The sequence below is a fragment of the Hemiscyllium ocellatum genome, chromosome 7 (genome assembly GCF_020745735.1).
Source record: "Hemiscyllium ocellatum isolate sHemOce1 chromosome 7, sHemOce1.pat.X.cur, whole genome shotgun sequence".
NCBI classification, from domain to species: domain Eukaryota; kingdom Metazoa; phylum Chordata; class Chondrichthyes; order Orectolobiformes; family Hemiscylliidae; genus Hemiscyllium; species Hemiscyllium ocellatum.
This window is the reverse complement of record NC_083407.1, coordinates 91,179,695-91,197,623: the sequence shown is the minus strand read 5'-3', so window position 1 is coordinate 91,197,623 and position 17,929 is coordinate 91,179,695.

The following is a 17,929-nucleotide window of genomic DNA, read 5'->3' as shown; positions in this document are numbered from 1 at the left end:
TATTTGGAAAGGCAAGGATGGATTAGGGATAGTCAACATGGCTTTGTGCGTGGGAAATCATGTCTCACAAACTTGATTGAGTTTTTTGAAGAAGTAACAAAGAAGATTGATGAGGGCAGAGCAATAGATGTGATCTATCTGGACTTCAGGAATGGAATTCGACAAGGTTCCCCATGGGAGACAGATTAGCAAGGTTAGATCTCATGGAATACAGGGAGAACTAGCCATTTGGATATAGAACTGGCTGAAAGGTAGATGACAGAGGGTGGTGGTGGAGGGTTGTTTTTCAGATTGGAGGCCTGTGACCAGTGGAGTGCCACAAGGATTGGTGCTGGGTCCTCTACTTTTTGTTATTTACATAAATGATTTGGATGCGAGCATAAGAGGTATAGTTGGTACGTTTGCAGATGACACCAAAATTGGAGGTGTAGTGGATAGCGAAGAGGGTTTTCTCAGATTGCAACAGCATCTGGCCCCAATGGGCCAATGGGCTGAGAAGTGGCAGATGGAGTTTAATTCAGATAAATGCATTTTTGGAAAGCAAATCTTAGCAGGACTTATACACTTAATGGTAAGGTCCCAGGGAGTGTTGCTGAACAAAGAGACCTTGGTGTGCAGGTTCATAACTCCTTGAAAGTCGATTCACAGGTAGATAGGAAAGTGAAGAAGGTGTTTGGTATGCTTTCTTTTATTGGTCAAAGTATTGAGTACAGGAGTTGGGAGGTCATGTTGCAGCTGTACAGGACATTGGTTAGGCCACTGTTGGAATATTGTGTGCAATTCTGGTTTCCTTCCTATTGGAAAGATGTTGTGAAACTTGAAAGGGTTCAGAAAAGATTTACAAAGATGTTGCCAGGGTTTGAAGATCAGAGATACAGGGAGATGCTGAACAGACTGGGGCTGTTTTCCCTGGAGCGTCGGGGGCTGAGAGGTGACCTTATGGAGGTTTACAAAATTATGAGGGACATGGATAGGATAAATAGACAAAGTCTTTTCCCTGGAGTTGGGGAGTCCAGAACTAGAGGGCATAGCTTTAAGGTGAGAAGGGAAAGATATAAATGAGACCTAAGGGGCAACATTTTCATGCAGAGGGTGGTACATGTATGGAATGAGCCGCCAGAGGATATGGTGGAGGCTGGTACAATTGCGACATTTAAGAGGCATTTGGATGGGTATATGAATAGGAAGGGTTTGGAAGGGTATGAGCTGGGTGCTGGCAGGTGGGACTAGATTGGGTTGGGATATCTGGTCTAGCAGGTGGGACTAGATTGGGTTCGGATATCTGGTCTGTTTCCGTGCTGTACATCTCTATGACTCTAAGACTCTATGATTGATATACCTGTTCATTGAAAAATCCCGAGACTGCAAGGACATGGGTTCGCAGACTCTATTAGTCCATATCCCTGGATTGGATTGAGGTGAGCCCCTCAACTGACTGTGTCAGCATTCAATGACTGATTGTAGTTCCCTCCCCACCCCCCCTCCGCCCCCCTCCCCACCACCACCAGAGGAAGCATTATTACTTTCTGACTGTTACACCTCGCTGTTAGTTTGGAATGCATGCAGTATTTTCTGCATTAGCTGTCTGTACAAGCTGCATGAGTAACATTGATGTGCGCGGTGATATGATCACATGACTGAGTTCTGAAGAAGGATCACCGGATGTTAACTCTGATTTCTGTCCACAGATCCGCTAAGGTTTTCCAACAATTTCTGGTTTTGATACCCCCTTGGCTGTTTAGTGCTCCCCACATGACAAATCACCTACCTCTCTGTCTATGCTGAAGAAGCAGTGGAAGTCACAGAGGCTAGGCTAGCCATAACCGAGCCCTGAAGACCCTGAGTGCTAAGAAAGCAATGTGACCCACACAGAATCTGACAGTCTGTAAAGCGGTGATGTCAGTAAGTGTGTGCCATGAAAGGAATGAGAAGTACACAGAGGCTGGCAGTCTCAAAGTCAATGCAGTGAGCTCTAAAAAATCAAGCTAAGAGCCATAAGATGCTTCTTCTGTAGATGCAGGAGATGTGTATACCTCTGCATGCATAGTGATATAGCAGACGCATGAAAGACATAGTTATAGTCCCTAAACTCTAGTGCAGGGGGGTGTTGGTCTGCAAGCAGGCATGATGATGTGATGATTTGCTGATGAAAGATTGAAGAGGATACTAGTTATGGAGCATGCAAGGAAGCTGTTGTGAAGAGTGAATTATATCATGGTCTGGACAAACAGTGAGCAAGTGATTAGGCAGCAACATAGCGAAGTAGAAACCTTATGGCTATTGAATAGTTGGGATCTGACAGTGTAATGTTAAATTTCAAATGTTCCATTCCCATCCACTCAGTAGCTTCAGGCTAGGTGACAGTGGTGGTGGTGGTGTGTTACAATTTAACCAGGGAGTTCAGATTGCTGGAGCACCATGCACCTTTTACATAGATGTTGTAGTCTTCAGTTATAGACAGTGAGGGCAATGGAAAATATCGATATTCCTACAGTTATTGACAGGGAAGGGAATGGAAAATATCGACATTTTAATTTTAAGTAATCACCTGCTGTTGATAGGCCATACTTAAAATGCTAATCAAATAAATATCAGTTTTTACTTTATTTAGAAATTAAAATTAAGTTTTAAGTGAGTTATTTAAAAAATTGAAACATCTTTTTAATATTAACTCAATTACATTTATCAGTTTGCTTGTTTGTTTGAATGTCCTTTAAAAGGTTAATCTTTGGTTTAGTTTCAAGACTGTGTCTGAGGACAAAGATACTGTACTCTGACTGTGTGGTTATAATACTGGTTTCACAATCCAGCTGTCAAGTTCAAACCCCAACGTGGCTTCTACTGGAAACATTTGCATGAAAGCTGTGGAATTTTTGTAAAACCTGACACCCTTATTCAGTCCAGTCCATATATAACTCTGAGGGCTGTCTCACTAAAACCAGAAAAGAACAATAAACTTTGTGTTTCAGAATCACTCACATTCCAAACAAGTACAAAGTAGAATGAGGCTAATTTTTCTTTTCTATAGCAATAGGAAAAAGGTTTAAGATACATCTGAGAGTTGTGAGTATTAGCAGTTTGTAATCTGAGTATGTGGATTTTAAAGAATCCCCAAGCAGCACCATATGCATTAATTGGAAAATGAATGGAAGTTATCTCTTTTTTCATGTTGTTTGCATGGTTGCCAAGTCTTGAAAGGACTTGTATTTATGAACAAATATGATTAATTAAAATGATGTACTCAGGGAAGTATAATTTGAGCAGTTGAAAAATCTGATCTTAAATAATTTGTTGACAATTAAAGAAAGATTTTATATATATAGGGAATATATTACTTTTTATTGTAAATCCAATTAAATATAATATATATATGCACACACACACACACACACAAAATGAACATTTCAGCCCATCCATACCTGTGCTAGCTCTTTGAAAACGCTATTCAATTAATCCAATTCCCCATTCTTTCTCCATTGTACTGTTAACTTTTATTTTTATTTTTGTTGTCCAATTCACTGTTGAAAGTTAATCATGAATCTGTACCCACCAGCTTTTAACATACCACATTCCAGATCTTTGTAACTCACTGTGTAAAACAAATGTTCTCAATTCTCCTCTGATTCTTCTGATTTTCTGTTGTGTTGAGTCTATACTGCCCAGTTACTGACAATCCTATTACCGGTAGCAGCTTCTCTCTTTTTAGTAAGTCATTCTTGATTTTGAATACCTTAATTCTTATCTGAACCTTCTCAACTTCAAGCGGAACACCCAACTTCTTCAATTTCTCCACATAACTGAAATCTCTCATATAATATTCTGGTAAATCTCTTCTGCACTTCCTCCTGAACCTTGACATCCTTCTTAAAATGTGGGGCCAGCATTGGGCAGTACAGCCAGCACTTCCTCTTCCTAAGAGATGTGGCAGTTAGCGAGACAGTCAATAATCGGGTGGGTTGGCACCATGGAGATACCTGCTTTGTTCTGACCACAAGACAAAGTAACCTCTGGATGGGAAGGCCCATGGTCAGCGTTCCTGACATGCCATCGGTTAAGGTAGTTAAGTGGTTGGTCAACAACCTCTTGAGGGCTTCATCCTATCACTGCCTTGACTAGCTGTGTTCTCAGCAGGAGAGAAACTGGCAATATTGTGTGAATAACCCTATGGGAAGGTGGTAGCCTGGTGGTTTTATTGCTGGACTTTTAATCCAGAGACTCAGGCAATATTCTGGGGACCTAGATTCAAATACCACCATGGTAGAAGCTGGAATGTGAATTCAATGAAAGAAAACTTAGAACTAAGAGTCTAATGATGACCATGAAACCATTGTTGATTGTCAGAAGACCCCATCTGATTCACTAATGTCCTTTCGGGAAGTAAACTGTCATCTCTTACCTGGTCTGGCCTACATGTGACTCCAGACACACTGAAATATGGTTGACCTTAACTGCCCTGTGGACAATTGAGGATGGGCAATAAATGCTGGCCTGACCAATGATGTCCACAACCCATGAATGAGTAAAAATCAAGGTTCTGCGATATGGAGTTTGTGTCCTCGTGGTATTCTGACGTTTGGGACCTCAAAGTTTTGTGAGAACCGTGGCCTAGAGGTTGAAAAAATGCTACAGAGGCTGATATCCTTTCACAAAGTCACCCTCTATTTACATGTGCATAGTCCTTGACACTGATACTTCAGGTCCCAGAATGAACAGAAACTCTGACATGCTTCTTTGCATCTGTCAGCCAGGGCACCCTGATTCATAGAGACGTACAGCATGGAAACAGACCCTTTGGTCCAACCCGTCCATGCTGACCAGATATCCCAACCTAATCTAGTCTCACCTGCCAGCACCCGGCCCAGATCTCTCCAAACCCTTCCTATTCAAATAACCATCCAAATGCCTCTAAAATGTTGCAATTGTACCAGCCTCCAACACTTCCTCTGGCAGCTCATCCCATACACGTACCACTCTCTGTGTGAAAATGTTGCCCCTTAGGTCTCTTTTATATCTTTCCCCTCTCACCCAAAACCTATGCCTTCTAGTTCTGGACTCCCTGATCCCAGAGAAAAGACTATGTCTATTTACCCGATCCATGCCCCTCATAATTTTGTAAACCTCTAAACAGTCACCCCTCAGCCTGCAACGCTCCAGGGAAAACAGCCCCAGTCTATTCAGCATCTCCCTATAGCTCAAATCCTCCAACCCTGGCAACATCTTTGTAAATCTTTTCTGAACCCTTTCAAGATTCACAACATCTTTCCGATAGGAAGGAGACCAGAATTGCACACAATATTCCAACAGTGGCCTAACCAATGTCCTGTACAACTGCAACATGACCTCCCAACTCCTGTACTCAATGCCCTGATCAATAAAGGAAAGCATACCACGCCTTCTTCACTATCCTATCTACCTGCGACTCCACTTTCAAGGAGCTATGAACCTGCACTCCAAGGTCTCTTTGTTCAGCAACACTCCCTCGGACCTTACCACTAAGTGTATAAGTCCTGCTAAGATTTGCTTTCCCAAAATGCAGCACCTTGCATTTATCTGAATTAAACTCCATTTGCCATTTCTCAGCCCATTGGCCCATCTGGTCAAGATCCTGTTGTAATCTGAGGTAACCCTCTTCGCTGTTCACTATACCTCCAATTTTGGTGTCATCTGCAAACTTACTAACTCTACCTCTTATAGTCATATCCAAATCATTTATGTAAATGACAAAAAGTAGAGGACGCAGCACCAATCCTTGTGGCATTCCACTGGTCACAGGCCTCCAGTCTGCAAAACAACCCTCCACCACCACCACCCTCTGTCTTCTACCTTTGAGCCAGTTCTGCATCCACATGGCTAGTTCTCCCTGTATTCCATGAGATCTAACCTTGCTAATCAGTCTCCCATGGGGAACCTTGTCGAATGCCTTACTGAAGCCCATATAGTTCACTTCTACCACTCTGCCCTCATCAATCCTGTTTGTGACTTCCTCAAAAAATTCAATCAAGTTTGTGAGACATGATTTCCCACTCACAAAGCCATGTTGACTATCCCTAATCAGTCCTTGCCTTTCCAAATACATGTACATCCTGTCCCTCAGGATTCCCTACAACAACTTGCCCACCACTGGTCTATAGTTCCCTGGCTTGTCCTTACCACCATTCTCAAACAGTGGCACCACATTCAACCAGATTAATAGTCCCAAAAAGGGGGATTTCATACTTTATGAGGTCAACCTAGCTGACAATCTCTACTACCATGTTGTGGGCTTTGGGCTTGATGGTGTTCTAAGATTTGGGCACTGTTGATATTGTGGGGTTTTGGGCTTGGTGATATTGTGGGATTTGGTGCCTGGTGGTGATGTTGTAGGTTTTTGGGGCCTGGTGGTGATGTTGTAGGGGTTTGGGGTCTGATGATGTTGTAGATTTTTGGGGCCTGGTGGTGATGTTGTAGTGGTTTGAGGCCTGGTGATGTTGTCGGAATTTGAGGCCTGGTGGTGATGTTGTAGGGGTTTTGGGATTGGTGATGGTGTGGAGTCTGGGGCTTGGTGATGATGTTGTCGGGGTTTGGGGCCTGGTGATGGTGTGGAGTATGGGGCCTGGTGATGGTGTGGAGTTTGGGGCCTGGTAATGATGTTGTAGGGGTTTGGCGCCTGGTGATGTTGTGGGAAGAAAAGATGAGTGGCGAAGCAGGGAATGGCACCTTTTGGATAAGGTAGTTATGGGGCCCCAACTGTGGAGGCTCCTCAACCTGATGCTGGAATTCATAGGCATTTACCTCTTGAATCCACAATGAGAAACTACCAGATTTTGTGTGTTTGTAAAATTTTGAAAGCAGAAGGACAATGGGACTTACAGCCGTAACCCAGCTCCTGGGATTGGATTACTCACCCAGCTCAGTTTGCAGCTTCATTTGAGCCAGATCGGAGTACATTATAGTTGGGAATCAGATTTCTAAGATGTTAGCCTCCTATGTGGCCTAAACATGTCTGCCTTTATTGATTAAAAATTCAGCCCAAGATCTATGAAGCTGTCTTCCACATTAGACATATTCACATCTCTGCCTTCAATACCTTAATATATTGCATTGCATTATTATCTCTTACCTTGCTGGAGGGAATCAATGACGAAGAATGAAAGGATCAGACCAAGGACAGCCAGCATGGGCATTGTGCGGTACATTTTCATTGTTGGGTTAAAGCATTGGCTGTTCCAGCTGGAATCAAAGAAAATTTCAATCGTATTTAAAAACTTTGCACAGGCTACATAACACATTCACAGACCATCTGATCTTAAACTTTAACATGTACATTTTATTTATTTAGATGTAAGATTCTCACTGTTTTGAAATTAAGATTCACCTCAAATGAGTCTTTCCCAGAGTCCACATTACTTAACAATACATTGTTAAAAATCACACAACACCGGTTATAGTCCAACAGGTTTAATTGGAAGCACTAGCTTTCGGAGCGCTGCTCCTTCATCAGGTGGTCATGAAGTACACAGTTGTAAGACACAGAATTTATAGCAAATTTAAAAATGTCTCAGCTCATAATAAATAAAAGCCAGCCAGCTGACAAATTAAAGCTGAGAAGGTGCTCAGGAGAGGAGTCGGGCTCTGGATTGATATTCAATTACCAGCATATGTCTGTCTCAGTCTGGCAGGGTCATGTGATCTCTCCCTTGAGGCACACATCCTGTAGGCCACCATCTTAAGCTTCACTTCAGTAAAGCCCTTGTGTTCAACACAGTTCTGAGAAAAGGTCTCTGCACCTGAAACAGTAACCCTGAGTTTTCTCCACCGCTGCTGGGGGAACCTGCTGAGCTTCTCCAGCAATTTCTGGGTTTTTTTATTTCCAGCAGCCACAGTTCTTTCAGTTTTTATTTCATTAAAAACCGTGTAGCTCATTTCACTCAGAAGAGTTTCGTTTCATAAAACCAAAAGATATAGAAGGAGAATTAGGCCCATTGAGACTGCTCTGCCGTTCAATCATGGCTGCTATGTTTCTCAGCCTCATTCTCCTTCCTTCTCCCCTTAACCTTTGATCCCTTACTCATCAAGAACCTATTTATCTCTGTCTTAAAGACACTCAATGATTTGACCTCAGTTACTTTCTGCAATAAGTCCCACAGTTTCACCAAACTCTGGCTGAAGAAATCCTTCCTCATCTCAGTTCTAATTGATCATCTTTCATTCTGAGGCTGTTCCCTCTGGTCATCGTCTCTCCATCTAATGGGAACATCTTCTCCACATCCACACGATCCAGCCCTGTCAGTTTGCTGTTCTCTGACTTTGCCCTTGTGAGTAGCAGACATGTCTTCAGCATTTAATTTAGCCCATTATTTCCTGATTAACTCACCCTAACCGAAAATTTTCAATGTCGGTGACGCATCAAAATATACATTGGCCATTCGCTTCTTTTAGGAGGTAATCGTAAATAATTGATTAAATTAGTTTAATTTAATATTAGCAAAATTTCAATGGTTGAAGGCTTCAGCATGTTGGAATATTGTCACAAAATCCCAGCAATACTTCCAAAGTCTCTTATTCATACAATTTAGCTGCAACTTATCATAAGATTAAAAATAACTAGTTTATTTGTTCTACAACAGAAATAATTGCAATCACAGGAAGAAAATCTTATCTTAACACCAGAATAAATGTTTGCAATATTCCATCGTAGGTCCGGCGTCTGCAATGACTTCCTGTTTTCACGGTGGCACGGTGGCACAGTGGTTAGCACTGCTGCCTCACAGCGCCAGGGACCTGGGTTCAAATCCCGCCTCAGGCGACTGACTGTGTGGAGTTTGCACGTTCTCCCCGTGTCTGTGTGGGTTTCCTCCGGGTGCTCCGGTTTCCTCCCACAATCCAAAGATGTGCGGGTCAGGTGAATTGGCCATGCTAAATTGCCCGTAGTGTTAGGTAAGGGGTATATGTAGGGGTAAGGGTGGGTTGCGTTTCGGCGGGTCGGTGTGGACTTGTTGGGCCAAAGGGCCTGTTTCCACACTGTAAGTAATCTAATCTAAAAAAATTCACTCTGTACATCCCTATCACTCTATGATTCTAGACTTCAGCAAGTCTGGTTCTGCTATGGTATTCAACAAATCCAATTTCTCTCTTGTATATTTCCTTTATCAACTATAATGTCTCAAATTGTGGCCTCATTGTTAATAATTTATGGGCAACATCAGTTACACATCAGTTATTTGCAGTTTTTTCAAAGGAAGTCTTTGGCTCATTGTTGATTAGTAGGTATAGTGAGTGCTGGATGACTAAAGAAATTGAGGTGAAAATGTGTTGCTGGAAAAGCGCAGCAGGCCAGGCAGCATCCAAGGAACAGGAGACTCGACGTTTCGGGCACAAGCCCTTCTTCAGGAAACTGAGGGTTTGAAATTGAGGGTTTGGTTAAGAAAAGAAGGAAGCATATTAGATTAGATTAGATTACTTACAGTGTGGAAACAGGCCCTTCGGCCCAACAAGTGCACACCGACCCGCCGAAGCGACAACCCACCCATACCCCTACATATACCCCTTACCTGACACTACGGACAATTTAGCATGGCCAATTCACCTGGCCCGCACATCTTTGGACTGTGGGAGGAAACCCACGCAGACACGGGGAGAACGTGCAAACTCCACACAGTCAGTCACCTGAGGCGGGAATTGAACCCAGGTCCCTGGCGCTGTGAGGCAGCAGTGCTAACCACTGTGCCACCGTGCCGCTCCAATATGTAAGACATTGACAGGATAGATCAAGTGAATCCTTAGAAGAGTAGAAAGAAAGTAGGAGTATACTTAAGAGGGAAATCAGGAGGGCAAAAAGGGGACACGAGATAGCTTTGGCAAATAGAATTAAGGAGAATCTAAAGGGTTTTTACAAATACATGGAGAACAAAGGGTAACTAGGGAGAGAATAGGTCCCCTCAAAGATCAACAAGGCAGCCTTTGTGTGGAGCCACAGAAAATCTGGGAAATACTAAATGAGTATTTTGCATCAATATTTACTGTGGACAAGGATATGGAAGATATAGACTGTAGGGAAATAGATGGTGACATCTTGCAAAATGTCCATATTACAGAGGAGGAAACGCTTGATATTTTGAACGCATAAAAGTGGATAAATCCCAGGACTTGATCAGGTGTACCCGAGAACTCTATGGGAGCTAGAGAAGTGATTGCTGGGCCTTTTGTTGAGATATTTATATATCATCGATAGTCACAGATGAGGTGCCGGAAGACTGGAGGTTGGCTAATGTAGTGCCACTGTTTAAGAAGGGCGGTAAAGACAAGCCAGGGAGCTATAGACCCGTGAGCCTGACGTCGATGGTGGGCAAGTTGTTGGAGGGAATCCTAAGGGACAGGATGTACATGTATTTGGAAAGGCAGGGACTGATTAGGGATAGTCAACATGGCTTTGTGCATGGGAAATCATGTCTCACAAACTTGACTGAGTTTTTTGAAGAAGTAACAAAGAGGATTGATGAGAGCAGAGTGGTAGATGTGATCTGTATGGACTTCAGTAAGGCATTCAAGAAGGTTCCCCATGGGAGACTGATTGGCATGGTTAGATCTCATGGAATACAGGAAGAACTAGCCATTTGGATATAGAACTGGTTCAAAGGTAGAAGACAGAGGGTAGTGGTGGAGGGTTGTTATTCAGACTGGAGGCCTGTGACCAGTGGAGTGCCACAAGGATTAGTGCTGGGTCCTCTACTTCTTGTCATTTACATAAATGATTTGGATGTGAGTATAAGAGGTACAGTTAGTATGTTTGCAGATGACACCAAAATTGGAGGTGTAGTGGACAGTGAAGAGGGTTACCCGTTGGGCCAATGGGCTGAGAAGTGGCAGATAGATTTTAATTCAGATAAATGCATTTTGGGAAAGCAAATCTTATCAGGACTTGTACACTTAATGGTAAGGTCCAGGGAGTGTTCCTGAACAAAGAGACCTTGGAGTGCAGTTTCATAGCTCCTTGAAAGTAGAGTTGCAGGTAGATAGGATAGTGAAGAAAGCATTTGGTATGCTTTCCTTTATTGGTCAAAGTGTTGAGTACAGGAGTTGAGAGATCATGTTGTGGCTGTACAGGACATTGGTTAGGCCACTGTTGGACTATTGTGTGCGATTCTGGTCTCCTTCCTATTGGAAAGATTAGATTACTTACAGTGTGGAAACAGGCCCTTCAGCAGAACAAGTCCACACCGACCCGCCCAAGCACAACCCACCCAGACCCATTCCCCTACATTTACCCCTTCACCTAACACTATGGGCAATTTAGCATGGCCAATTCGCCTAACCTGCACATTTTTGGACTGTGGGAGGAAACCGGAGCACCCGGAGGAAACCCACGCAGACACGGAGAGAATGTGCTAACTCCACACAACCAGTCGCCTGAGGCGGGAACTGAACCTGGGTCTCTGGCATTGTGAGGCAGCAGTGCTAACCACTGTGCCACCGTGCCACCCACATGTTGTGAAACTTGAAAGGGTTCAGAAAAGATTTACAAGGATGTTGCCACTGTTGGAGGATTTGAGCTATAGGGAGATGCTGAACAGGCTGGGGCTGTTTTCCCTGGAGCGTCGGAGGCTAAGGGGTGACCTTACAGAGGTTTACAAAATTATGAGGGGCATCAATCGGGTAAATAGACAAAGTCTTTTCCCTGGGGTTGGGGAATCCAGAACTAGAGGACATAGGTTTAGGGTGAGAGGGGAAAGATATAAAAGATACTTAAGGGGCAACCTTTTCATGCAGAGGGTGGTACATGTATGGAATGAGCTGCCAAATGAAGTTGTGGAGGCTGGTACAACTGTAACATTTAAGAGGCATTTGGATGGGTATATGAATAGGAAGGGTTTGGAGAGATATGGGCCGGGTGCTGGCAGGTGGGATTAGTTTGGGTTGGGATATCTGGTCGGCATGGATGAATTGGACTGAAGGGTCTGATTCCATGCTGTACACCTCTATGACGCTACGACTCTATAAGCATGGACATTCTGACAATGCTGAACAAAATGGCCAGATAGGTACAACCAAGTCCACATTGACTTTAACCCCGAAAGCATATAATTGAATGAAAATATCAATCTTTGTTCTTAAGATGTCTTCTGGAAGCTTAAGTCAGTTGAAAAATAGCAGTCAAGTACAACTAAGTGGCATTCTGAACCACCTCTGAGACAGTTAAGTGTTAATGTTATGATGGAGGATCTGAAGACACATGTCAGCGAGTCTGTGTAACAGGCAGCAAGTTTCCTTCTCTAAAGGCACATTAATAAAACAGATTTGTTTTATGACAATCCAGTAGGTTTATGATTACTATTACTGGGAGCATAGCTTTATTCCAGATTTATTAATTACTTGGATTAAATTTCCTCCAATTGCTTTAATGGGATTTGAACTCATGCTGTTAGACTTTAGTCCAGATCTCCAGATCAGTGTTCGAATAAGTTAATCATTATATCTTCATTTCCCTGGTTGGACGCAGACATGTGCTGAGCATATGGAGATCAATTGAAAATCTCTGAATGTGGAGAGCCACTTAGCTTTGTACAACTTCGTAAGTACAGACACTGTCTTGACAATAATCATAAATCAAGAGGTGGAAGGAAGAGAGGAATGTGGCAAAACTACAATCATGAGGGAAATAGGACTGAGCAAACAGGTATCAGCTGTGTTGGTGTTAATATTCCAAAATTCCCAAGACTCAGGAAAGTTTCCACCAAACTGGAAAGCAGCAAATGTAACACCTTTATTCAAGAAGAAAGGGGCTCAGAAAACAGGAAACCATAGGTCAATTAACTTGATGTCTATTATGAGGAAGGTGTTAGAATTGAACATGAATGAGATTATAGTTGCACACATTAAGATATTTGGGGAGAATGAGGGAAATTATTTTGAATGAATTTATTGGAATCTTTAACGGAATAACATGCACTTTGGATAAGGGACAGCCTGCAGATATTATTACACTTGGATTTCATTTGCATTTGATAAGGTGCCATACCAGTAGTTATTGCAGGAAATAGGATTTCACGGTCTGGGGAAAACATTAGCATAGATAGAAGATTGGCTGACTGATAGAAAACAGAGTATATATGAGTGAGCATTTGTCTGACTGGTAAGATATGACAAATGCAGTCCCACTGGGGGTTGTGCTGGAACTTCAACATTTTGAAATTTACAATAACTTAGATAAAGAGAACGACGACATCAAAGCTACATTCACAGAAGGCACCAAGATAGGTAGGAACATATGTTGTGAAAAAGACATAAGGATGTTGCAGATAGATATAGACAGCTTGAATGAGTGGGCAAAATTCTGGCAGATAGGGTATAATGTGTGTGAAGTTATTCATTTTGGCAGGAAGAATAGGATATTACTTAAATGGAAATTGACTGCCAAATTCTAAGGTCTAGAGGTATTTAGGTGTCTGGTACAATAGCCACAAAATGTTAAGATGTATGTACAGCACTTGATCAAGGATGCAATGCTCTCATTAATTATGGCAAGAATTGAACATAAATGTAAGGATGTCATGCTTCAATTATGCAGGTTATTGGTGAGAATCACATAACGAATATTTATGCTGATTAAGTCTTCTTGTTTAAGTGCAGTGCAAAGGAGGCTTACCAGATTGATATCTGGAATGAATAGATTGTCTTGTGAAGAAATAGATTGAACATGCTGGGCTTGTTTTCGCTGGAGTTTAGATGAATGAGGGGTGACTTGATTGCAGTGTATAAGATTCTGAATGATCTTGATGAGGTAGACAAGGAAAGGACAATTCCTCTTGTGGGTTAGTCCTGAACTGGGAGTTTACAAATTTGAGGTCATTCTTCCAGAATGATTTTGTTTTCTTCTCTCAGATGGCGTTTGTGTGGCTTTGGAACTCTCTGCCTCAGAAGACAGTGGAGTTAGTGACATGAAATATTTTTAAGATAGAGCAGGGGAATCAAGGATTGTTGTGTTAGATGGGAATGTGGAATTTGAAACACAAACAGATCAGCTCTGATGTAATTGATGGGAGGAGCAGGCTTGAGGAACCAAATGTACCATTTCTGCACCTATTTCATGTGTTCGTATGACGTGGGAATGAATCAGTAAATAAGTTGTAACATGTTGATTAATTGAGGTTCAGAAAATCCATCCATAATTGAGCAAGTTAACAATCAGTTCACACTGAAGCTGAGGCTGAAGGAATTCCAATGCTGATTATGTTATGTTCAAAGTAGTGATGAGGTGTGGAAATATTCTCATAGATCTATGGATGAGGAGTAGGTGGTTGTTCATTAGATAGTAGTACCATCCAGATACTCGAAAGAAGTATTGCAAATAGAACTTGAAATTCCTGTGCAGAACATGCAGATTTTTGGAAAACCCAAGCATCAATAACCAGGTATTTTACTTGGTCAAAACTTCATAAGAATGAAGTGCAGTTCTGTAAAAAAAAAAAGCCCACACATGTCAGCAAGTGGGTAAACCTCAACTTGTAATCAACTTGGCACCCTTAATATTCACACCAGGTTTTGAAGAACTATTCAGTAAAGTATAAGTGTGCAGTGGTAGATCATTACTGAAGACAAAAGCAGTACACAGTATGTCTTTACCATCTTGGATAGGACAGTCCAATATCCAGAAACTATTCCTTTGTGGACAGTTAGAGCCAAACTAGTGATGCAAAAACTAATTCAGTTCTTTTTTTAATCATTTATGGACTGCATTCAACCCAAGCTTCCAACTTTATGTTCAAAGATTTTGAGAACATACTAAGTGATTTTGGTATCAAAACAATTTCATTGTCTATCATTCACAAACATAGAGAGCTTTGGAGAGACATCATCAGAGTCTCAATACTATCGAATATGCCAAGGATTCCTTTTTTCGTTAAATGTAACCAGAAGCTCCCCAAACTCTGGGTATTGTCCATTAAAATTGATCTAGGGTCATGAGATGAGTGATTCATTGAATTTGATCAAGAAAGTATGTTAAAGAGAGGAAGATGAATCCTTAATATTGGATTGTGTGTTTGCGTTTCTAGAGAGACTAAAAGAAGCATGCTATGGAGTACAGAAGTATTTACAAACTTCAGAGGTAAAAGATGAAGGAATAGACAGACAAAGATGCGCTCACTAGAATATTTCAAAGAGGAGACAAAGTATTCGTATTATTCCCTTAACAATATGAAACTCTGAAAATGAGGTTCAGTGATCCATGTAAATAAGAGGGTTAATAAGGTGAATTACTTGGAACATACTCCAGATTATAGGAAGAAAGATTGGTTATGTCACATAAATATTTCAAAGATCAATTAAAGTAACTTAGGAAATTTAAGATTTGGAGGTGCCAGTGTTGGACTGGGATGTACAAACTTAAAAAGTCACACAACACCAGGTTATAGTCCAACAGGTTTATTTGGAAGCACTGGCTTTCAGAGCACTGCTCCTTCATCAAACCTGTTGGACTATAACCTGGTGTTGTGTGATTTTTAACTTAGGAAATTGAAGGAAATCTGTTGAGATACATCAAGGTGTATATTGCTGGTCAGGCATAATGTGGATGTAGAAGAATCAGCACTAATAAAAACAACATCCTTACAGTTTAAGCCTGGAAAATCTCATTTGAAATGGAGATTCAATATATGCTCAAAATTGCTTGATTGAATCTAGTTATCTAAAGATCTATTACAAAATCAGGTCAAGGTAATATGGTCGAGTGTCAAATAGCCTTTGAGAAGCTGAAGGCATTCTTAATAAATGAATTTGTGTTGGCTCTCCCTAACTTCACAAAAGCTTTTAAACAACAATCGGTGCGAGACTTAGGAATGGGTGTGATCCTGCTGCAAGATGACAAATTGGGAATAAAGGAGCTGGTATTGCACTTTTCTAAGAAAGTGAAGCAGTTTCAAAAGAAGTACTTTACAGTGGAATAGGAGACACTGGAATTGTTACTGGCCCTTAGACATTTTGGAGTTAATGTCCATCACAGTCACAAAGAACCATAGCCCCTTGGCTTTAATAGAAAATTTGAAAACAAACTGTGAGATCATTTCAGCCCTTTAATGGAAGAATTGCTCATATTGCTTGAAAGGATAATGAACTACAGATACACATCTTCAAAAGTGCAATGATGCTGGAATCGTTTGAAAATTTGAGAAAAGAAAATAAGAAATTGTACAATTCCTGCATAAAGGCTGATTGAAGTGAAACACTTTTGTGTGATTTACTGTATATGTGTTTACCTTGTGAGGAAACAGGTTTAAAGTTATATTTCATCTCTCCAAAGGTGGAGGTATTTAAGGACAACATATCTCTTATTTGAAATATAAACTGATCATTATAGAGAAAGAGCCATATTTTCTTTTAAAAATCAAAATAAAAGTGAACCTGCATGGTTATTACTCGTTGCTTACACAGGGTATATAACTTATACTGAAACAATATTTGATATGTTTGTGCAAATTTATGTTGAAAAGAGAAACTGCACAAGAATAGTATTATACTGGGTGCAAGAGATAGTGTTGTCACAGAACTGAAAGAAGAGAGCAGTGGGCACTCAAACCTCCAAATGTCTGCAAACAAGCTCGATCCATCTCTCTCCCTCCATGGGTGGAAAAGAGACAACACTCTTAGACTCTGCAAAAAGAAGATACTTCTAACTCAAAACAAGCCATGCGTTCAATTGAGGATCACCGCAGTTGATGTAAATGTGACACCATTACAAAAATCAAATGACATTGCAAGGAAGTCATTTATTTCCCATTGTAATTTAGACTCTCAATCCACAGATTTTGCTTCTTTTAGCTTACATTTTCTACTCATGATATTCTTAAAATCCTGGTTGTCTCAATGACTGTGTCAGTCCTAACTGTGAATGAATGTGCTCGTGTTTTTCTTAGGTTAGATTCCCTACACAATGGAAACAGGCCTTTGGCCCAACAAGTCCACACCGATCCTCTGAAGAGCAACCCATCCAGACACATTCCCCTACATTTATCCCTGACTAATGCACCTAACACTATGGGCAATTTGACATGGTCAATTGACCTGACCTGCCCATCTTTGGATTGTGGAAGGAAACTGGAGCATCTGGAGGAAACCCACACAGACACTAGGAGAGTGTGCAAACTCCACACAGACAGTTGCTCAAGGTGGAAATCTAACCTGGTTCTTTGGCGCTGCGAGGCAGCAGTGCAAACCACTGAGCCACCCTGCCATCCCATGTTTGGTTTTAAAGATGGTATAACTTAATTTACGTGCTCATAATTAATAGTCTTTTTTTCCACAGGTTAGTGGACAAGTTTGTTACAATTAAGTTTGTATTCCATGTTCATTGATGGAACCTAGGGTTTTTTTTAATTGTAGATCATGATCCAAGAGATTAAATAGGTCAGAATGTAACAACTCATGGACTAATGGGGCTAGCTTCCCATCTGAGTTATGACACATTGCATGTGCTTTAAAAATTTGGTTGTTCTGGAAGATGCGTCCAATGTCCCAATGACTAAATTGCTCTTGTTGTTGAACAAAGTTAGAAAGTATTTGGAAGCTGATTAGCATCCTTATAACTTTTATTAAAAACCACTTATGTTTGTTGCATGAGGAATAATGAATTTATGAATGGAGTCCTACAAGAATTGACACTAACATCCATCTTGGTCTCAGCATTCATAACATGAATACAAACCCCAGTGCAAATTCTGACTAAAGATACATTCAGGCAGGAAGAATGCCCAATCAGCATTTGTTGGTTTGTGTCCTTTTGTCTTCAGCAAAAATGCTTTTCTCCACATATAATCTAATCTTGTATATAAATGGCAATTTGGTTGAGATGTGGTTTTTGAAAGAAGTAATCATATGGCCCTCATTTATCTTGTGTGATCTGTCCTTTTGTGGTGCAAAAATGGCACATGGTTTGGATTGTGCCATTTCATGAATATGT